Genomic DNA, 20,367 nt, shown 5'->3' on the forward strand with positions numbered 1-20,367 from the left:
CACCGTTTTACCTGCGGATGGTGTGAAGGTAGCACACTAAAATGTCTGTGAACAGTGAGCACAACAGAAATGTGCATTTCTAATATCACCTAAAGTCTGTTGGGTAAACTCAGTGCCTTACGGAGCAAATGGAACTCTTCTTTCAGTTGTGTCTTATTAAAAAAAAAAAAAAATCAACCATTTGAAGTCTGTATTGTTTTATTTGTTGTTGTTCAAGAAGAGGACTTTAAAATAGCTCTCTTCTTGGATTCATGGCATGGCAGTGGTCCAGTTTTTTAGGCCATTTCTGGATTAAGCCGTAGATCATGTGGAAGTATTTTCGAAAGCTAGCTTGAGGGCACCAATAAACTGCTTCTTCTGGTAGAGGCTGATAACTGTGATTTTTTGTTTTTTTCCCATGCTGAACTGAATTGCTTTTGTCTTCCCAATTTCGTGGCAGAACTAAAAATTAGAGCACAAAAGAATGCTTGAAATGCAGTCATTTTACTTAGGAAATAGAGTTAAGCTTCACGAAGATTCTGAGAACAGGTAAATAAAAATGGAATCGATGTGTGATCTTGTGAAAGGTATGCTATCTCAGAGACTCTCAGTTTCTAAATTTTTAAGTTGGGGATGATAATCAAAATATCCACTGCATAACATGATTGTAAGTACTTATTGAGATATGATATAAAAATAAGGATGGAGCCTAGATCACAGAATATATGTATATATTGTTTTAACTGCCATATACTATGAATATGCTATGATAATATATAATGAAGCATTTAAATAACACTTCAGAATAATATTTAGTGACATAAAATGTATTAATTGAAAAGGAAATTATACCATCATATGCCCTATTTTGATAACAATAAACAGGCTGAGAAAATTTTGTTTCTACCAATTACAGAAGGCTGTTATGCAGGTTTGTAATAACCTGAGAGGTCAGGCAAAGCCATATGCTCCAGAAAGTCATCCTAGGTGACTCATTCATGTGCTGTTGAGTTTGGGTTGCTGATGCCTTCTGTTTTGTCTTCCTATCATCCATAACTCTGGTGTTTCCCTATCTTTCACCTCTGCTTATCTTAGCTTAACATTTCATATCTTTTCTTTCATTACTAAGCTATTAGATTAAGAGAGGGAGCCTAAGATTGTACTTCGTGCACTATCTTTAACCCAAAATCAATCATTTGTCTTTTCATGATTGGGTCTGTGTTAGCTCTGTATTGGAAGCCTTCTTATCCTGCTCACAGCCTCAAGGATATAGATAGATTTTCCCATTTTTATTTTTCAAGAAGCATTGACTTTGCATCTACAAATAAGCGATAGAGGAACTTGAAAGCATATTTTGACCTTATCTGATGCTACATTGCCTACTTACTGTCTCAGGTCCTCTGACAAGTGGTTGCCCTTAGTACTACTTTCTACAATTATAGGATTATAGTTGAGATGGCACGTTGTCCACCAAATACACCTTCTTCCTCCTCCACATTGTGGGATGAATCTTAAGAAGTGTCTTCTACGTTTGGGACTACAACTCTGCAAACCCACTACGACTTCCATGTGTGGCCAAGTGACTGGCAAACATGACCCAAAGTAGTCTATAATCACTTCCAGACCTGACCCATGAACACTTGTGCTCCTTCATGTTCTTTTTCTCTTCTAGATGCCCACAATGGAGAGGGTAACCTTGGAAACCATATGTTCAAGTTAGCAGAGCTTCTGACAGTTTGGGTCCTTGGATGACTGCATGGAGGGTGCACATTCCACTGGCTTTTACACTAGCCTAATACTGGTAAAAGGGTCTTTGCTTAAGCCATTATTTATTCTAAGGTTTATTTGTTAGAGTAGTAGGGTCTACCATAACAAATACACTGGAATTAGAAAGCTTACCTTTTTGATATTCTCCAAGTCCTGAACATAATATTCTACTTTATTTCTACTTTACTGAGATAGCTTCCTATTTCCATTTGGTTATCTCTGACTTTTACTGGCTGCTCCCACAGAAACTACTCAAGCAATTCTCTGAACTTTTCTTCATCTTGTAAGATCTTCTAATCAAAGTTCTTAAACATAAATTTAAGGTGCCTTAATGACAGATAAAAATATAACTCTTTTCTAAGTAATTTTCCATCTTTCTCATTTAAAAGATTGTATGAGAACATGGAAAAGAATAAAATATAATCAAAAGAATAAAGTAAGAAATGACCTTGACTACAAAGTTTATATCTTTCATCAACCTTCCTTGCAAGCTTTAGGGAGATATTCAATTTTACAAGGAACTGTTCCATGCATGAAAGTGGAATGCATAATTTAAGCTCACTAAGAAATTCTTTTAGCATTCCTTTTGTTTTGTTTTAGTTCCTGGCAGACTGCCAAGACTTGAAATAAGAATTATAGATTGTGCATAATATTAAGGAAAATTTAGGAATGTGCAGTATTCTTACATTTCAAATTTCCATTTTATAAAAAATAATTAAGGAAAGGAGAACACCTTACTTTTTTCACTGTGGAAGTTGTGAAAAGAAATGGGTACTGTGATCCCTTAGAAATAAGACATAAATCATTTATGGGATCCTTGGAGATACTGGCCAGGCTATTTCCTGGGCTTAATATCCCATCCTAACTTTAAGTAGTATAACCTTTGTGTTTGAACTTATTTACCTTCCCCCAAAATGCTGTTTTGTTTTCCCTTTCCTACCTGAAATCAATTTGTTGTCATGCTTGGTTGCTTTTGCTAAATGATTCCTCCTCCTAAAACCTAATTCCTCCCTCAGCCCTTTCTTTTCTTGACCACTCAGAGGCCTTGAAAACGTTTTTTGTTTTTTTTTCTTTCCTTGGGTTTTCTAACGTTTTTAAGATCTTATTCTTCTATCTAGATCCCAGACAGAGTCCTAGATACAGAGTTCCTCTAAATGCTAGAACTTAAAATTAGGCAAGTGCTGTGAGTGAGCCCTTGAGAAATTGAGAAGGCAAATTTCTTGCAGTTTCTTTATCTCTGACTGAAAATCATAAACAAAGCATTAATGAAAGACTAGTTTCCTGTGAAATGATCTATTTAAATGGATGGCATCTTAGTACACTTCAATATTGGATTTTATTCAAAATTCCATTTATATTCTGTCAGAGCATATATTATATATGCTCACTACGGGGAGTGAAAACCTCTTGTTTTCCTGTCAAGGATGCCATAGCTCATTTCCCAGGCAGAATTCCTTTCATCAAAGAGGTCCTATGTATGGAACCCTCTACTCTGTTGCAGACCATGAGCTCAGTGTGGTGGTCAGTGATGGGTGGAGGAATGTGAGAAAGAGGGAGGGCTCATGTTAATGAAGTCTATTCTGTATTTTCAGAAAGCATATCATATATTTAGAAAGAAGGGTTACTCCAGTAACTCAAAAACAAGCTAGAATTTTGATAATGACATAACAGAGCGAGTTGTGTTTCAAAAGGGAGAGAAAGTTTATGCCCAGTTGTAATAGGGGAAGTTTTCAGATAGTTGTGGCACCTGACCATGGTCTAGTAGGATACAGGCAACATAGGCAGAGCTGAATGAGAGAGAGTGTGTCTGAATTGAATATATGAGAAAAAATCCATGGGTGAGAACGGATGGAGTCTATGTGAGATGTCTGGATTATGATTCACCAGACTTGAAAGTTGAACAAATGAAATGGATCAAACCAGTTAGAACAGATCCTAGGAGTCTCTAATTCACAATGTTTTCTATCACCCTTCAACATCCGGCTTAGACATTCAACAGTTCTATACGTTTCTCAGTGCTCTTAGGGTTGTGCGTAACTTTTATCTATTTCACTCAACCCTGCCACCCACATTCTTTCTGGCAATCCTGGTGAAAAGCCTTCCCTGATATGCTTTCCCCACCTTCAGAATCGTTTTCTACTCTGTCACTTCCATACCTTATACAAATGTCTGCAGAGATATTTGCCACACCATGTGATGCTGTATTTGCTGATACCCAAATTGGTTGCTCATGTAGATAGAAAGTTCATCAAGACAGAAGCAGTACGTCGACTCTGTATTTCTAATAGAGGTGACTGCTGTATAGGAGGGAGGAAAGCATTAAATATTTGTGGAATTTGATTAATCAACAGATATTTTTTTTCCTAAATTCCCAGGGTACTATCTAGTTAAATGTGGCGGCGTGCCTAATGGGATCACTGAAAGGCCCCCAATATAAATTTTAAAATACATCTTTTGTATTAGGGTAAACTTTAACTGTACATCTGATGCACATGTCAATGGTATGGGTAAAAAAAAATGTGCTTAATAAGGGACTGTAATTTTACCATTTCATAGCAGATAACCAGAAATATGGAATCTTCCCAAAGACTAAAAGTTGCAGAATGACTCACCTAGAAAGTATATAATTATTTCAGCTATTAATTTTTTTTTATCTAAAGCAATTTCTATTTAGAGAGCAATGTATAGCAGGGAGACATTTGTGCGCCTAGATAAAATGGATGCATATTTTCTCTAATTTAAGTCACTTTAGATCATATTATTTAAATCTATTCAGCTCAGAATGGAAAGGGGTGTTTAACAAAAACTAGAGGTTAGAAGAATTAATCACTTTTAAAAGCTCAATTTTATGTTTGATGACTCATAAAGTTTCTCAAAGTAAATTTTAGGATAAATTATTTAAAAAATTGAACTTTACAGTTAGGCAAACCATGGTTTCCTTCCCTGCCTTGGCCCTGGCTGGCTTTTTGGCCCTGAATAAATTACTGAACCACTCTGAAGGCCAGTTGATATATCTTCAAAATAGTTACAATATGTATCTTTTGGGATTGTTTTGAGAATTAAAATTATATGTGTGAAATGTCTAGCTCTCCAGTGATCTGTGCTGGGAAAAATGATAATTATGGCCGTCATTGTCACAAGTGCATTGAAATGAGTGATACTGGACCATTCTGAGGAGAGGGAATTCTTATCAGAAGTGGGGTATATTTTTAACCCAACATGAAGGAGAAAAACTGGAGGAAAATGTGAGAGATATGTAAGATTATTTTAATAACTCTGAGTGGTAACAATCCAACGTATATCATTATACTGTTTACATTTATGCCATGGAGACATATCTATTCTTATTCTCCATGACTTGCGAAAGAGTTATTCTAATTTTGAAAACCAAGCCCAGAGGCAGCTACTCTGATCAATAAGCCCAGCTTTTCAGGGCAACAGCAATTCCAAGGGAGACAACCTTGTTATAAACTTAACCGGCATGAGGGAACAAATGGTTTTATTTTTATGAAGTTATAGGACGACAAATTGTCCTGGTTTGTCTGAGACTGAGGGATTCCTGGGGTACAGGGCTTTCAAGTACTATCAGCAGAAAAGTCCTCTGGCAAAGCTGATCACCCCCTGGGGCGGTGGAGGTAATATTAGCCTAGGAACACCCAGATCTGCTGGGATTCCAGTGCAGAACAGGCATGTGTGGTAGGTAACCTGTCTCTTTGAAGAACATTCTGTCAAGTCAGCTGCAGGAGAGGCTGGCCTCGTGCTAATCAGCATCTTTAAATATGTGTGTGTGTGTGTGTGTATTTCCTTTGGCTCTAATAGCAATCCATTTGTAGCTTTATTGCCATCTGCTCTATTACGTATCTTATTCCTCTAAGAATTTTTATTGCCGTATAATTAGCATACCGTGTTATATTAATTTCAGGTGTCCAACATACTGATTCAACAATCCCATACATTACTCATACTCCTCACCATAAGTATACTCACCATCTGTCACTGTACAACATTATTATAATATTATTGACAATATTCCCTATATGGTACTTTTCAACTTCGTGACTTATTTATAATTGGAAATTTGTTCCCCTTCATTCTCTTTGTAGCTTTCACTCATCTCCCCACCCACATCCCCTCTGGCAACCACCAGTCTGTTCTCTGTATTTAAGAGTCTGTTTGTTTGTTTCTTTGTTTGCTTGTTTTGTTTTTAATATTCCACATATAAAAATCATATGGTATTCGTCTTTTTCTGTCTGACTTATTTCACTTTGATTTCTCTAGGCATTTTTGATGTTTATCTTTCCAACCAGCTCTGTGAGGTAAAGTGGAGATTTTTGTCTGTTTCGTGTGCTTAGCAGACTGTGGAAATATATAAAGAGAGAATTAAAATCACTTATTAAAGACACATTACTTGCAACTTATGAAAAAAAAAAACAAAACAGTCACTGTCAAAATTATTTTGTGTTACTTTCTGGCCATTTTTCTTAGTGTATTTGTTTATTTTTATAAGTGTATAAGTGTGGGTGTATGCTTTTGACATATAGTTTAGTGATATATACATTTTGAATCTCATAATTATTAGCAATATTTTGCATAGTCAATATCTAGTCAATGTCCATTTGTATCTACTTAATCATTTACCTGTTTTATTTCTCCTTTTTCCAGCCTGCAATTGCATGCTAGTTTGTGGGATCATTTTCCTTCTGTTTGAACATTTTTCTGTAGTAGATTTATTTTAGTGCATGTTGTTGGTGGAAGATTCTCTCTTTATCTAAAAGCATCATTATCTCATCTTTATTTTTGAATGACATTTTCACTGAGTATAGAACTTCCTTTGGCATTTCTTTTTCTTTCAGAGCTTTAAACATATATTTTCATTATTTTTTGGTTTCCATCATTTCCATGGAGGAGTCAGCCATCAGTTTTATTATTCTTTGTAGGTAACACATCATTATTTCTTGAGTTATATTTAAATGCTTTTCTTTTCCTTTATTTTTCAACTGTTTAACTACCATGTACTCGAGTACAGGTTCCTTTGCACAGATTTTTCAGAGATCCTTGAATTTGTGGGAAGGTATCTTTCATCACTGTTAGAGAAAATATTTAGCTACTATCTCTTACAAATGGTTCTTCATCATTCTTTCTATCCCATCCTTCTGGACTTCTAGCTTACACATATATTGCATCTAACCTAATGTCAGATGTGGGAATTGTGAATGGGGCAACTTCCATTTGGTTCTTTCCTAAAGATTAAAATTCTCAGGTAAATTCTCCACTATTTTACCTATTTTTTAAAATATTTTAAAATCTTTTTTTAAATTTAATTTTATTTTATTTCAGTGTTCCAAAACTCATTGTTTATGCACCACTCTTAGTGCTCCATGCAATATGTGCCCTCCATAATACCCACCACAAGGCTCACCCAACCTCCTACTCCCCTCCCCTCCAAAACCTTCAGTTTGTTTTTCAGAGTCCACAGTCTCTTGTGGTTTGTCTCCCCCTCTGATTTCCCCCAACTCAGTTTCCCTCTCCATCTCCCAATGTCCTCCATGTTATTCCTTATGATCCACAAGTAAGTGAAACCATATGATAATTGACTCTCTCTGAAATAATTATAATATCATTATCAGTTGTGTATCTGTTTCTATTTTTTTTCATGGATTTCAGTTATTGTCTTTTATTTTGGTATGTCTCTTAATTTCTATACTGAGACTATTTAGAGATTATTTCTTCTAAAATGGGCTTACCCTTTTTTTTTCAAAATAGTAGTGATAGATCATTAATTTAATCAGGGGTTATTTCAGTGTGAGGCCTTAGTGGTAAGACTGGGCCTACAACTAGTTTAGTAGTAACACAAAAACCTTTATTGGAGGCCTTGGACAGGATGACATGCATCCCTCACAGTGTGAGACAATCCAGAGGTTTATAGCATAGGTGTCATATTCCAGAAGGGGAAGAGGACAGTGGAACTCCAAGTGGACAAAAGAACTGGAGTAGAGTAGGTAGAGAATGTCTGGGTCAGAGAGCTCCAAAAGACAGCTTGGGGCCTTGGAACTACAAAGACTCTGTGTTATCAGTAGGTAGTGACTGTCCAGGGAGGTGTTATGGGGTATTCAAAACATGCAGGTTTGGGGATGCCTGGGTGGCTCAGTTGGTTAAGCAGCTGCCTTCGGCTCAGGTCATGATCTCGGCGTCCTGGAATCGAGTCCCACATTGGGCTCCTTGCTCGGCAGGGAGCCTGCTTCTCCCTCTGCCTCTGCCTGCCATTCTGTCTGCCTGTGCTCACTCTCTCTCCCTCTCTCTCTCTGATAAATAAATAAAAAATCTTAAAAAAAAAAACATGCAGGGTCTCAGTGACTAAAAATCTGGTTATTTCAGCTATTTTAGAAATTATTAGTTTTGTAAAAAATTGAGTTGGAGCAATTAGGCTTTTAGTTAATGGGTCTCAGCCTCTAGTGAAGAAATAAACAGCCTAAGGGCCAATACATAGAGGCCATCTTTGGCTCATTTGTATCTCTATAACAGTCTTCAAGCTATTTACTATTCATTCATTCATTCATTCATTCATTCATAACTTAGATTTTATGTTCCAGGAGAAAGCAGTGACCTACTATTGACTAGTCCATTCTACCTAAAGATAACTTCCTTTTAACTAACACTTTTAACTTATTTTTATTTATTATAATTACTAGCATATCTATTTATATTTGTGATTTCTGTGTGTCTCATGCTTTGTTGATTTTTTTTCTCCAGTTTTGTTTTATTTTCGAATAATATACTTTTTATTACTCTTACTTTGACCTTTACTAGTTTGGAGGTCATACATATGTGTTCTAGTTCTTTTTTAAAAAAAGATTTATTTACTTATTTGAGGAGGAAAGAGACAGAGAGACAGACAACAAGGCAAGGGACAGAGGGAGAGAGAGAATCTTCAGCAGATTCCCCTCTAAAAATGGAGCCTGATGCAGGTCTCCTTCCCACAGCCCAGAGATCATGACTTAAGCTGAAATCAAAAGCCCAACACTTATCCGACTGAGTCACCCAAACATTCCATTTCTATTTAGTTAGTGATTACTCTGCCAAATAAACATAATTTTATATTTTAATCAAAATCCAAAATATATATATATATATACAAAAAATGGATTATTGTGTATGATTACAACTCTTCTGAACAATGTAGAAAACCCAATACATTTTCATATTTCTCAGAAGATTCCATTTCCACAATTTCCCCCCATTCCCACACACATGCCCACAGACAATCCTTCATTTTATTTTTAAACTTATTACATGTTTTTTAAGACTTTATTTATTTATTTTTTTCAGAGAAGTTTGACAGTGAAAATTGAGAGGAAGGTAAGAGAACTTTCCATAAACCCACTGCCCCTGCCCCACATATATAACCTCACCCATTATCAATATTCCTCAGAATGATACACTTTTTACAATTGATGATCTATATTGACATGTCATAATTCTCTAAATTCCATAATTTACTTTAGGGTTCACTTCTGGTATTGTATATTTTATGGGTTTTGGCAAATACAGTCTTTTTACTGTCTCCATAGTTTTTCCTTTTACAGGATGTCATAGTTGGAATCATGTAGGATGTAGCATATCAGATTAGCTTCTTTCACTTAGTAATATACATTTAAAGTTCCTCCCTTTTTTTTTTTATAGTTTGATAGTTTATTTCTTTTTAGTGCTAGAAAACAATCCATTGTCTGGCCATATCACAATGCTTATTTATCCATTCACTTACTGAAAGACAGCTCAGTAGCTCCCAAGTATTTTTTTAAATTATTTATTTGTTTGTTTGTTTATAGTGTGAGGAAGGGGAGGGGCAGAAAGAGAAGGAGAAAGAGAATCTAAATCTGACTCTGCATTGATCATGGAGCCCAACACAGGACTTGATCTTGGGACCCTGAGATCATGACCTGAGCTAAAATAAGGAGTCAATTCTTAACTGGCTGAACTACCAGGTTCCCCCACCATGAATTTGATAAATTGTGGTTTCATTTTCATTTAGTTAAAAAATGTACATACAAATTCTCTTGAGATTTTTTCCTTGACCTCCATGTCCTTTCACAGTATGTTAACTTCCATGTATTTTGGGATATTTCACTTATCTTTCTGTTATTGATTTATTTTAATTCCACTGTGGTCTGAGAGCAGGCACTATATGATTTCTGTTCTTTTAAACTTCTTAAGGTGTGTTTTGTGGTCCAGAATGCAGTCTGCCTTGGTGAATGTTCAATGTGAGCTTGAGAATAATGTTTATATTTTTGGTGTTGGAGAAAGTAATCTAGAAATTTTGATTATATCTAGTTAATTAGTGATTTGTTAAGTTCAACTATGTTCTTCCTGATTTTCTGTCTACTGATCTGTCCATGTCTGATGGAAAGTGTTGAAGTCTTCAACTATGGTATTGGGTCTATTTCTCCCAGAAGTTCTATTATTTTTACATTATGTAGTGTGATGCTCTATTTTTAGGTGGATGCACATTAAAGATTGCTGTGTTTTATTGGAGAATTGATCTCTTTATCATTATATAATGTCCTTCTTTATCTCTTATAAATTTTCTTGCTTTGAAGTCTCCTGTTTCTGAAATTAATATAGCTATTCCCACTTTTTATTTTTTGGTGTTCGTGTGCTGTGGCTTTCTTCATTCATTTACTTTTAATTTATATATGTCTTTATATTTAAAGTAAATTTATTATGGACAGCATATGGTTGGGTCATGTTTTTTGATCCATTCTAACAATCTCTGTCTTTTAACTGATACACTTAGACCATTCATGTTCAAAGTGACTATTGAAATAGCTGGATTAATATTTACCATACTTAGTACTATTTTTGTTTTTTGCCCATATTCTTTGCTCCTATGTTTGTCTTCTGCTTTTTCCTGATTTTTTTGGTTTTAATTCAACACTTTATATGATTTCATTTTTTAAAAATTTCTTAGGATATTCATTATACTTCTTTTTTTTTTTTTACATTTGTTTTAGTGGTTGTGCTGGAGTTTGTAGTATGCATTTACATCTAATCCAAGTCCATCTTCAAATAATACTGTCCACTTCAAACATAGGGTTTGTACCTTAGCAATAACAAAATCATCCTAATTCTTCTCTCCTGTGCCTTATGTCATTGCTGTCATTCACTTTATTTATATTTAAGCATGCATAAGCCCATATCTAGAATCCTATTCTTCAAGGTCTTGCTTCTGCCAGGAAGCTAGGGAAAGAGTGGTATGCTTGTTTTGGTTAAATGTTAAATGTTTGCAAACACAAATCTAAAGAGTTATATAAAGAATCACATTTTTCAGGGTGCCTGGGTGGCTCAGTATTTAGTTCTTTCAGCTCAGGTCATGATGGTCCTGACCATCATGTGGGATTAAGCCCTGCAACAGGCTCCCTGCTCCACAGGAAGCTGCTTCTCCCTCTCCCATTCCCCCTAGTTGTATTCCCTCTCTCCCTGTCTCTATCTCTGTGTTAAATAAATACACAAAATCTTAAAAAAAATCAAATTTCTCTGATAAAGAATCTAATTTATTTCCTGTCTACTAATTGGCAGGTAGAAGGGAAGGGAGAGGAAGTCATTCTTACCAGAAACTATCTGGTCTAGTGAGACCTATTGGATTTCTAGCTATCGGGTGCTTACCCTATGCTTTTTAATTGTGTGCATCTGATTTTGCGCACAATGCAGGGTTAAAGGACTCTTGGGCCCATTGAGTCCACTGTCACTGAGAGTCCTCTCTAAGCCTGTGATAGTTCTATTCAAGGCAAAAATTTTTTATATATAATATATATATGTGTATATATGTATGTGTATTATGTATATGTATACATAATACACACATATAAGATGTGTGTATATGTATATGCATGTACATATACATATACATATTAAATACTTAATTGAATATTTAATATGCAACTAAATTGGTATTTAAATTATATATAATATGTAAATAAATATATAAATCTATATTTCTATAATTTTACATATTCATAAGCTTGTATAACCAAACATAATGTTCCTTTTATTATTCTGAACAAACTATTATCTGATAGATCAATTAAGAATAAGAAAAATACACATATTTGTTTTACCTCCCTTATTCCTTCTTTGATAGAAGGTCTTCTTTTCTTTATGTAGATCTGAATTTCTGACCTATATTTTTCTTCTCTCTAAATGACTTCTTTTAACATTTCTTGCAAGATTGATCTGCTAACAACAAATTCTGTCCATTTTTGTTTGTCTGAGAAAGAACTTTATTTCTCCCTCACTTTGGTGGACTGATTTTGCAGAGTACAGAATTATACATTGGCCATTTCCTCTCCCTCTTCCTCTCTCTCTCTTTCTCACAGCACTTTAACTATCTCACTCTACTCTTTTTGCTTGCATGGTTTCTGAGAAGAAGTCAGAGGTAATTTTTATCTTTGTTATTTTATGAGGTTTGCTTTCCCCCCTTTGGCTTCTTTAAAGATTTTTCTTTTAAATTTTTGATTTTGTGTAGTTTGAAAATAATATGTGTATGTGTGGTTTGTTGTTTGTTTGTTTGACCTTTGTTCTACTTAGTGTTTTCTGAGCTTCCTGGATCTATGACTTGGTGTCTGATATTAATTTGGGGAGAGTCTGAGTCATTATTATTTCAGATATTCCTTTTTCTTCTGATATCCTCACTACACATTTATACCTTTTGTAAAAATTCCACAGTTTTTGGGTACTGCCCTTTTTTTTTTTAATTATTATTTTGCTATTATTCTCTGGGGAGCAGAAGTGAAGGAGACTTAAACTTTGATCCATGTGAATAGGTTAACTATTTTAAAATCAAATCAAGGAAGAAGTTACCTGGGCCTCGGTCTGGTATTTAAATGAATGCAAAAGAGGAAGATTGAAGATTTCAGATGAAAGTAGCATATGGAGCAAATGGTCTAGGGTACATTTGAAGGAGAGCGAGTATTTGTGGCTGGCCAGGGTGTAGAGTGCCTGAAGAGGGGATAATGGGGACAGAATGTGGATCTGTTTACGCTTGACTCTAGTTGTTGATATCACTATTGCTCATTGCTTGTAGAGACTTGTCATATAGATACAGTGCTGTTGTGAAAACAGGTTTTCAAAGGTGTTGGCACAATTCTGATCAGCTCCTCACAATTCCACATCCTCCTTCTATTCTTTCTCTGAAGTTTATTTATGCATTTCAGAAGAAACCAGATACAATGATTGAATTAAATCATTGTGGTGGAACAAATTTCCCTTTTTGTGCCTTCAAGGAATAGCAAGTTATTATTCCTTTTTTTCCAAATTTTTTCATAGATCATTTATGCTTTCTTTTAAAATTTTCACCCTTAGTTGGTTCCCAAGATACTTCCAGAGGTTCATTTGTGTATCACTAAATCTCCTGTCCTGGATGAGGATATTGGAAATAGCAGTTTGTCTCAAAGTGGAATTCTTTTGCTATGCAAGTTTACATGGGGAAAAGAGCTGATGACCATGGAGGAATAGTTAGGAGAAACTTGAGGACACCAAGAGATTATTTCCCCAAGATAAAGAGTGAGCACTCTTTTACCCTTTTGTGGAGAGACAGCCAGAAAAGAGAAAGAGGTGGGGGAGAGAGGGGAAGAGGAGGAGGGGTAGGGAGGAGAGCCAATGGGAGAAAGAGGGAGAAGGGAGAGGGGCAGAGAGAAAGAGATAGGGAGAGAAAGAAAGAAAACTTACTTGTTTAAGGGTCAAAATTTGGATACTAAAACTCACTGAGACTTTGATTAGCCTGTAATACCACCCCTTACTGTATGGGTCACATTGTCTGCATCAAAGTAAAGGACTTTATAATGTATCATTTTATATTAGAACAGTTCTATTCTAATATGAAAGGTGTCTCTGAGAGTGTCAAGTAGAGTCAATGTCAAAGAACATTGCTGGGTTACAGGGCAAGCGTTCGATAAGGCTGTGAGAGCATTGTGCTTCTCTTGGGACTCTAATCCCAGGAAGCTGATTTCAGAGCTGTGTTCTAATTACCCTGCTATACAACCACGGTTGTCGAGGGAGTGTGGAGACAGGGAAAGATACTTCAGAGCTCATGCTGTAAGTATACCAGTGGTCTGTTTGTCCATTTTTATATCAACACATGTATTAATTATTGTAGTTTTATAACAAATCTTGACATCTTTTAGAGTAAATTCTCAGACATTGTTCTTCAGACCATCTTGGCTATTGTTGACTGTTTGAATTATCATATACACTTCAAAATCTGTAAATTTTCACAAAGAAACTTTTCTTTGATTTTAATCCTAATTCTTATAATTTAATTTTCACTGTGGAAGTGCAAGTGTTACTTTCTCTTAATATAGGAATATGCATCAAATATCGTAAAAGGTAAGAAAACTTCATCCTCCCCTAATCAACCACTAGAGCAATAAAAGGAATGATATTATGTAAATACAAGCCTTTGAAGTTTTGAACTCTCATTTATTTCATTATTTTCGTGGACACTAGTGTAATCTTCTCTGTTATGATTTATGACAGTTGACTTCAGTGTGGAATTCTAATTTTTAAAAGGTCTTTAAAAATAGTTATTTATTAGCTCACTCATATCACTCCAACTTTTGTAAGGCTTAGCAGTAATGTCAGTGAATGTGTCTCAATTAAGAATAAGTGTTGTCAGGGACCTTTAAAACCCAATCCCAAAACTCGAACAAAACAATGTTTGAAGGTCCATAGTCTTATAATGACATCTATTCTAATTTCTATTTTAAAAATGATTGAATGGTACCACCCAGATGCCCCATCTGACATTTTCCACTATCATATTTTGCTGCTTTCAAACTCTTCAGACTGTCTCCTTGGCCTTGTCGTTCTTTCCAACATGAATAGTCCTCTCTGCCCCATTTTCATCTGTTGGGAGTCCATGTACTTATGAACTTGGAGCACCCAGACTATCTCACCCCAGAAGCTTCTGCTGATAACCTGCATCAAAGTGATCTTTTCTCACTGAATTCTTTGAACTCTCTGTACGTCTCTCGGGTACTTATCTCATTCTGTTTTGTATTTATACAAGTCACTTCTTCTTAGCAAGATTGTAAGCATCTTGATGGCAGGAACTCATTGTAATAAATTTGGTATTCACAATCCCTTTCCTCATAGCCAGCACTGAAAAGGTACTGCTCATTTGATGAATGGATGAGTTAATGAATTCTGTGAGTAGAGAAAATGCCTTAATATATCTGTAGGCAGGCATTTGGGCTTATGGGGGTGATGGACAGAACATGTTAAATTGAAAAAAAAAATCCAGACAGTTACTTCTCTCAAATGAGAAGAATATGTCAGTGTTAATAAGAAAATCAGGTGGTACTTGTTGCCAATACATTTATTGTTCCCATCGAGGGACAGTTGTCCCTCCTAATGTGCTCTGCTGGAGCTGGGAGGACCATCTCCATGCTCCGGGGACAATGTGTTCTTTGTGGCCTTCGAAACAGAAACATGGGCCGTGCTCTAAGTCATATCAGATCCTGAATTGATGTTTTCACCTTCTCCTTAAGATAAGCCCGAAATTTCATTCTTTGAAGAAAAATGAGAATGTGGCTTGTTTATTGTGAGAACATAGGTCATCTGAAAAGGCAAACAGTTTTCAAATTAAAGATGGTATCTTGTGTATTAGAGAGAACGGGAGTGTGAAGGCTGTCCTGAGCCATGGGAAGGACACACCTCCCTGGTTGGGAGCTAATGCTGCCTCATCTTGGGAAGGATGGCAAGTCACTTCATCTTGGAGGGCCTCAGTCTTTCAGCTCCACATGGGAAAGAGAATTTTCTGGTATCACAGTGAAGATTAGATATGAGATAATATATGTGGATGAGCTCTGTGAACTCTACCGTGTTGGGCTGTAGTTGTGAGGGAGTGTTTATAAAGGAAGCAACCACTGATGAGGTTGACAAATCACTGAGTTGGGAATTTGAGGGAAAGTTAAAAGCTGACTTTCTCTGGTCTGAGCAGTGGAGGTTGGGGAGAAGTCTGTGGCTTCTCTGGCATAGCCTCTACCTGCCCTTGATTCTCCATAAAACGAGAGTTTGAAAGCCACCATCTCCTCTCATTTGATCCTCACCGCTCACTTGTGCTCATGACTAATGCTACTTTACAGATCACAAACCTGAAACTTCATGCCTTGTTCCGGGTCTAACAATCAACAAATAGTTGAGCTAAAACCTCCCCACAGGTTGTAGGACTCCAAATTATGGGTTTCTAAAAGAGAGTGAGGACTCTATTCACTCTGTGACAACAGCAGAGGGCGAATAATGAAACACTGCACTTATAAAAACTGACTCAGGCTTTCAAAATAGAGAGTTTACTGTGATTATGAAAGTATAAATCCTTCTTATGTTTGTAACTTGTAAACACCAAAGAGGATGAATTATTTAACAGATAGAAACGACTTGTCATCTGTCATGGTAGAGTTAGGAAGGGAGTGTTTGTTGGTAGAATTTATGACTTTGACATCTCAATTTAGATTGTCCCTTTGGAACACCCAGATATGCTGAATTTATGTGATCTTCATTCACACAGTTTCATATATGTAAACAAAACAAGCTCTGGAGGAAAAATTCCATTTTATAGATACCTAAAGCAACTTTTGGAATATTGTTAGATTTCTCATTAAAATTGCAGATGGGAAGAAACCTTTAAAACCTGTAGTCTAGTACTTGTCAGATACTTTGACCCTCTCTTTGAAATCATTAGATCATGTGCACTTTTACCTCTGTTTGCAGCCCTTCCTAGTGAACAGTTGCAAGTCCATGGGAAAAGCACAGCGTTGTAAGGCTATGGGCCCTGGAATCTGAGACATGACCTGAATACCGGTTCTGTCTCTTAGAAGATATGATCCTTGACTTGTCACATAATAGCTATATTCATGCTTTCATTTATTCATCATCTACCCACAGATATTGACTGAGCGTCTACCGTGTGGTGGGTACTGTGCCGAGACCTACGGAGTCCATCTACTGTAAACCTTGTGGCACCTGCCTTCCTGGAGACTGAGGGCACATAGAGATGATCTGATCAGATAATTGACTTGAAAGTGCTTTTACAATGGAAAAGTCTGAAAGGATGCTAGGTATTATCTCCTAGGGTAGACATTAGCTGTGATAGCATTAAAATATAATTTCATAGCAAATGAAATTTTTGTTTAAATAAATTATGGGAATAGATCTGGGGGAAGACAGGCTGCTCTGAGGGGCTTTGTCCAGTCAGAGATTCCATAAGAGCATGGAACTCACTACTGTCCCAGGGGAGCAGCTTTGGTGGGGTGGAGAGGGTTTTGAAGGGCTGTGGAGTATGAGGAGCTGAGACAGTGTTAGTAGAAGAATGTGCACTGTGGGATATGACCTGATCTCTCAGCCATCCCGATTTTCCTGAGTGTTTCCAAATTCATGGACTATGAAGTATGATTAGATCTGTTCCAGAGAACAAAGAAGGGGTAAGTCTTCAGGTCTCAGTTTTACATGGGACAGAATCTAAGTAGCGCTCATTGAAGTAAAGGTAGAGAAGACAATGTAAGAGGAAGGAAAGCATGAGAACTTGGGGAGTACTTGAAATTGCCACAGCCCCGGGAATGGTATTTGGTCCTTATTTAAGGAGATCACTGCATCCATCTGCTTTTGCTGCATAGTTTGCAAAATCAGTCTAGCCCATTATGTTTCATGTTGTGTGTGTGTCTATGTGGCTCTGTTCCACACAGTTTTATTCTGTCATCTAAGCTGCAGGAGCAGACCCTGACTGGGACATGCTAGTCTCATGGCAAAAGAAAAATAGTGGTGTCAGAATTATATCATAGCTCCTAAAGCTTCTGCAAAGAAATATTACTTCTGCTCACATTCATTGGCCAAACAAATCACACAGCCAAGCCTGATGTCTGTGTGGCAGGAAGGTATGATCTTCTTGCAGAAAGGGGAAGTAAATAACTTAGAACTGTTACGAAACTTTAAAAATACCTAAGGGCAGGGAGACATTAGTCAACATCAAGATTACATGAATGTATAAGCAAAGTAGTCTTTGGAGAGCTAGAATTTTTCCAGCTCTCAAACTGGAAAAGATGATGGGGGCATTGGGGGGATGGAGAATGGAGTAACAATAAAGGTTGCACATGAAAAGGAAGGTTGGGACCAATTTTGAAATACATTTTGAGTACCATGAATAGAAATGTGCATTTTATTTTTAGAAAGTGAGTAGTTACTTTTTTTAAAAATTCAGATTACTAATAATTTTAGCACTCCTTTCTGGTGGTCATGTGAAGGACGGATGGAAGAGATAAGAAATATAGATAGAAAAATCAGCCAGATATGGATAAAAGAGTCCAGGGAAGTAATGATTGGGGAAAATGCAAATAAAAATATAAGGAATGATCAAAAGTTTCAGAGATGTATTTGGCAGGACCTTGCAGCAGGTTTCCTGTCATTGAGCTGGGAAGAATTCTACCATTGCACAGTCCTATTAACATGAGTTTTACAAAGGATATTGACAAAGTAAATAATATGGCAGCAGTGTTTACTTAGCTTCCTTCAAGAAGAAGCTCCCTTAGAAGCTGATTAACAGTTTTGTCTACTCATAGTGACCTTGAGGAGGAAATCAGATTCATAGGCATGGTAGAAATTTGACTGGTCCTCACTGATATGGGTATAGCAGTTATTCGTGGCTTGTGTACATTCTTATTGGCCTTTTCTGACTGGTTGGGGTCCATGACATATAGGCTAAGAAATATTTTGAATTCCATGTTTGCTCACCAATTCACTTTACCCATTTATTTTTTTAGTCTATGTGATATCACTGAGTGGGAACAGAAATGGGCATCGAACAGAATGGGTATCCTCTCCCTCAGAATACAGGGTTATGTTGCTTTGTGGGCCTACAGAGACCTCTTAGGAAAACATATTGACCCATATCTGAACATTTGACATTGACCAATGACCTCCCTATTGCTTCATTAGGAGAGGAATAACGTTCCATCCTGCTGAAGGGGAGGTGGGTGGAGTAATGGGGTAACTGGGTGATGGGCATTAAGGAGGGTATGTGATGTGATGAGCATTGGGTGTTACACGCAACTGAAGTGTTGAATGTTACGTTTGAAACTAATGAGTACTATGTGTTGGCTAATTGATTTTAAATTAAATAAAAGTTCCATCCTTACACCCAGCATAACTCATATCAGTCTTCAAGGGTCTTGATTGTGGTCAAGTATTCTTTTTCACTTTCTTGTTATGTAGTACAAACATCTCCCATTTCCCTTGGTACCCGATTCATTGAGCTAGCATCTGACTTTCCATTTGCCAAGCATCTGTGAATTTTGCACATTATCATAAATACTGCTTGTTTAAGCTTTGTTATACCCAAGCATCTAAGTTAAAAAATGTCTTCCTAGGGGCACCTGGGTGGCCTGGTCAGTTAAACATTCACTCTTGATTTCTACTCTGGTTGTAATCTCAGGATCATGAGATCAAGCCCCACATGGGGCTTAGGCTGGGGATGGAGCCTGTTAAGAATCTCTCTTCCCAGACTATGGACTCTGAAAAACAATCTGAGGGTTTTGAAGGGGCAGGGGTGGGAGGTTGGAGTACCAGGCGGTGGGTATTATAGAGGGCACGGATTGCATGGAGCACTGGGTGTGGTGTAAAAATAATGAATACTGTTATGCTGAAAATAAATAAAAAATAAATTAAAAAAAAAAAGAATCTCTCTTCCCTCCCTTTTTGCCCCTCCCCAACCACTCTCTCTCACACGTGTATGCTTTCTCATAAATAAACAAATAAATAAATACATTTTAAAAAGTGAAAAATAAAATGTTTCTCCAATATCCCCAGATGTGGAGGAACTTCTGTTTCTCTTCTTTCCTTTTGAGATAAGGAGATTCATCTTGTCCTTTTGAGTTCTTTTCTGCACACACAGCCCTCCATTTTCATCCTTTTCTACATCACACACCAAATTATAGTCTTATTGCATTAATTACATACAAATAATATTTTAATAACATAGCACTTTTATCTATAAATTAGATCTGGTCCACTAAGGCTTCTTATTAACCAGCATTTTATTATTTCAATTTCAGTGAAGTCCTATTATCTCCTTCCAGAATACCTTTGTAGGCATCTTATTCTCTGTCCATGTTTTATATATTGGTATTTCTCAAGACACTTAATACCTCCTCCCCCTGACTCATTCTGCTTGATCTAGTTCATCAACTGCTTATGTGTATAGAGAAAAACTGGAATTTTCTCTTAAATTCTCACATATAGACTTGCTCTTTCATTTTGCTGATTAGCAGGGAAACCTGCTTTGGTTTCTAGCACCTAGGGAGACTGGAGGACTTTTGTATAAGATAAAGCAGCAGCTACTTCTTGCTATGTACTCTCACAGTTCCATTTTCTGCCTGATGTATGATTTCTCTTCCCCATCTTCTCCAAGCTTAGTTGGAGCTATCCATGACCATTTACAACCTAGTCACTGAAGGTTGAAATGTGTGTGTGTGTGTGTGTGTGTGTGTGTGTGTGTGTATGTGTTGCTTGTCTCTTTGTTTGATTTATAGTCTTTGTTCCTGGTGCTGCTTGCAGTTCACCCAACAGAAACATCTACCT

Source organism: Mustela putorius, unplaced genomic scaffold, assembly GCF_011764305.1.
Source record: "Mustela putorius furo isolate JIRA1106 unplaced genomic scaffold, ASM1176430v1.1 tig00537284_pilon_pilon_pilon, whole genome shotgun sequence".
Taxonomy (NCBI): Eukaryota; Metazoa; Chordata; class Mammalia; order Carnivora; family Mustelidae; genus Mustela; species Mustela putorius.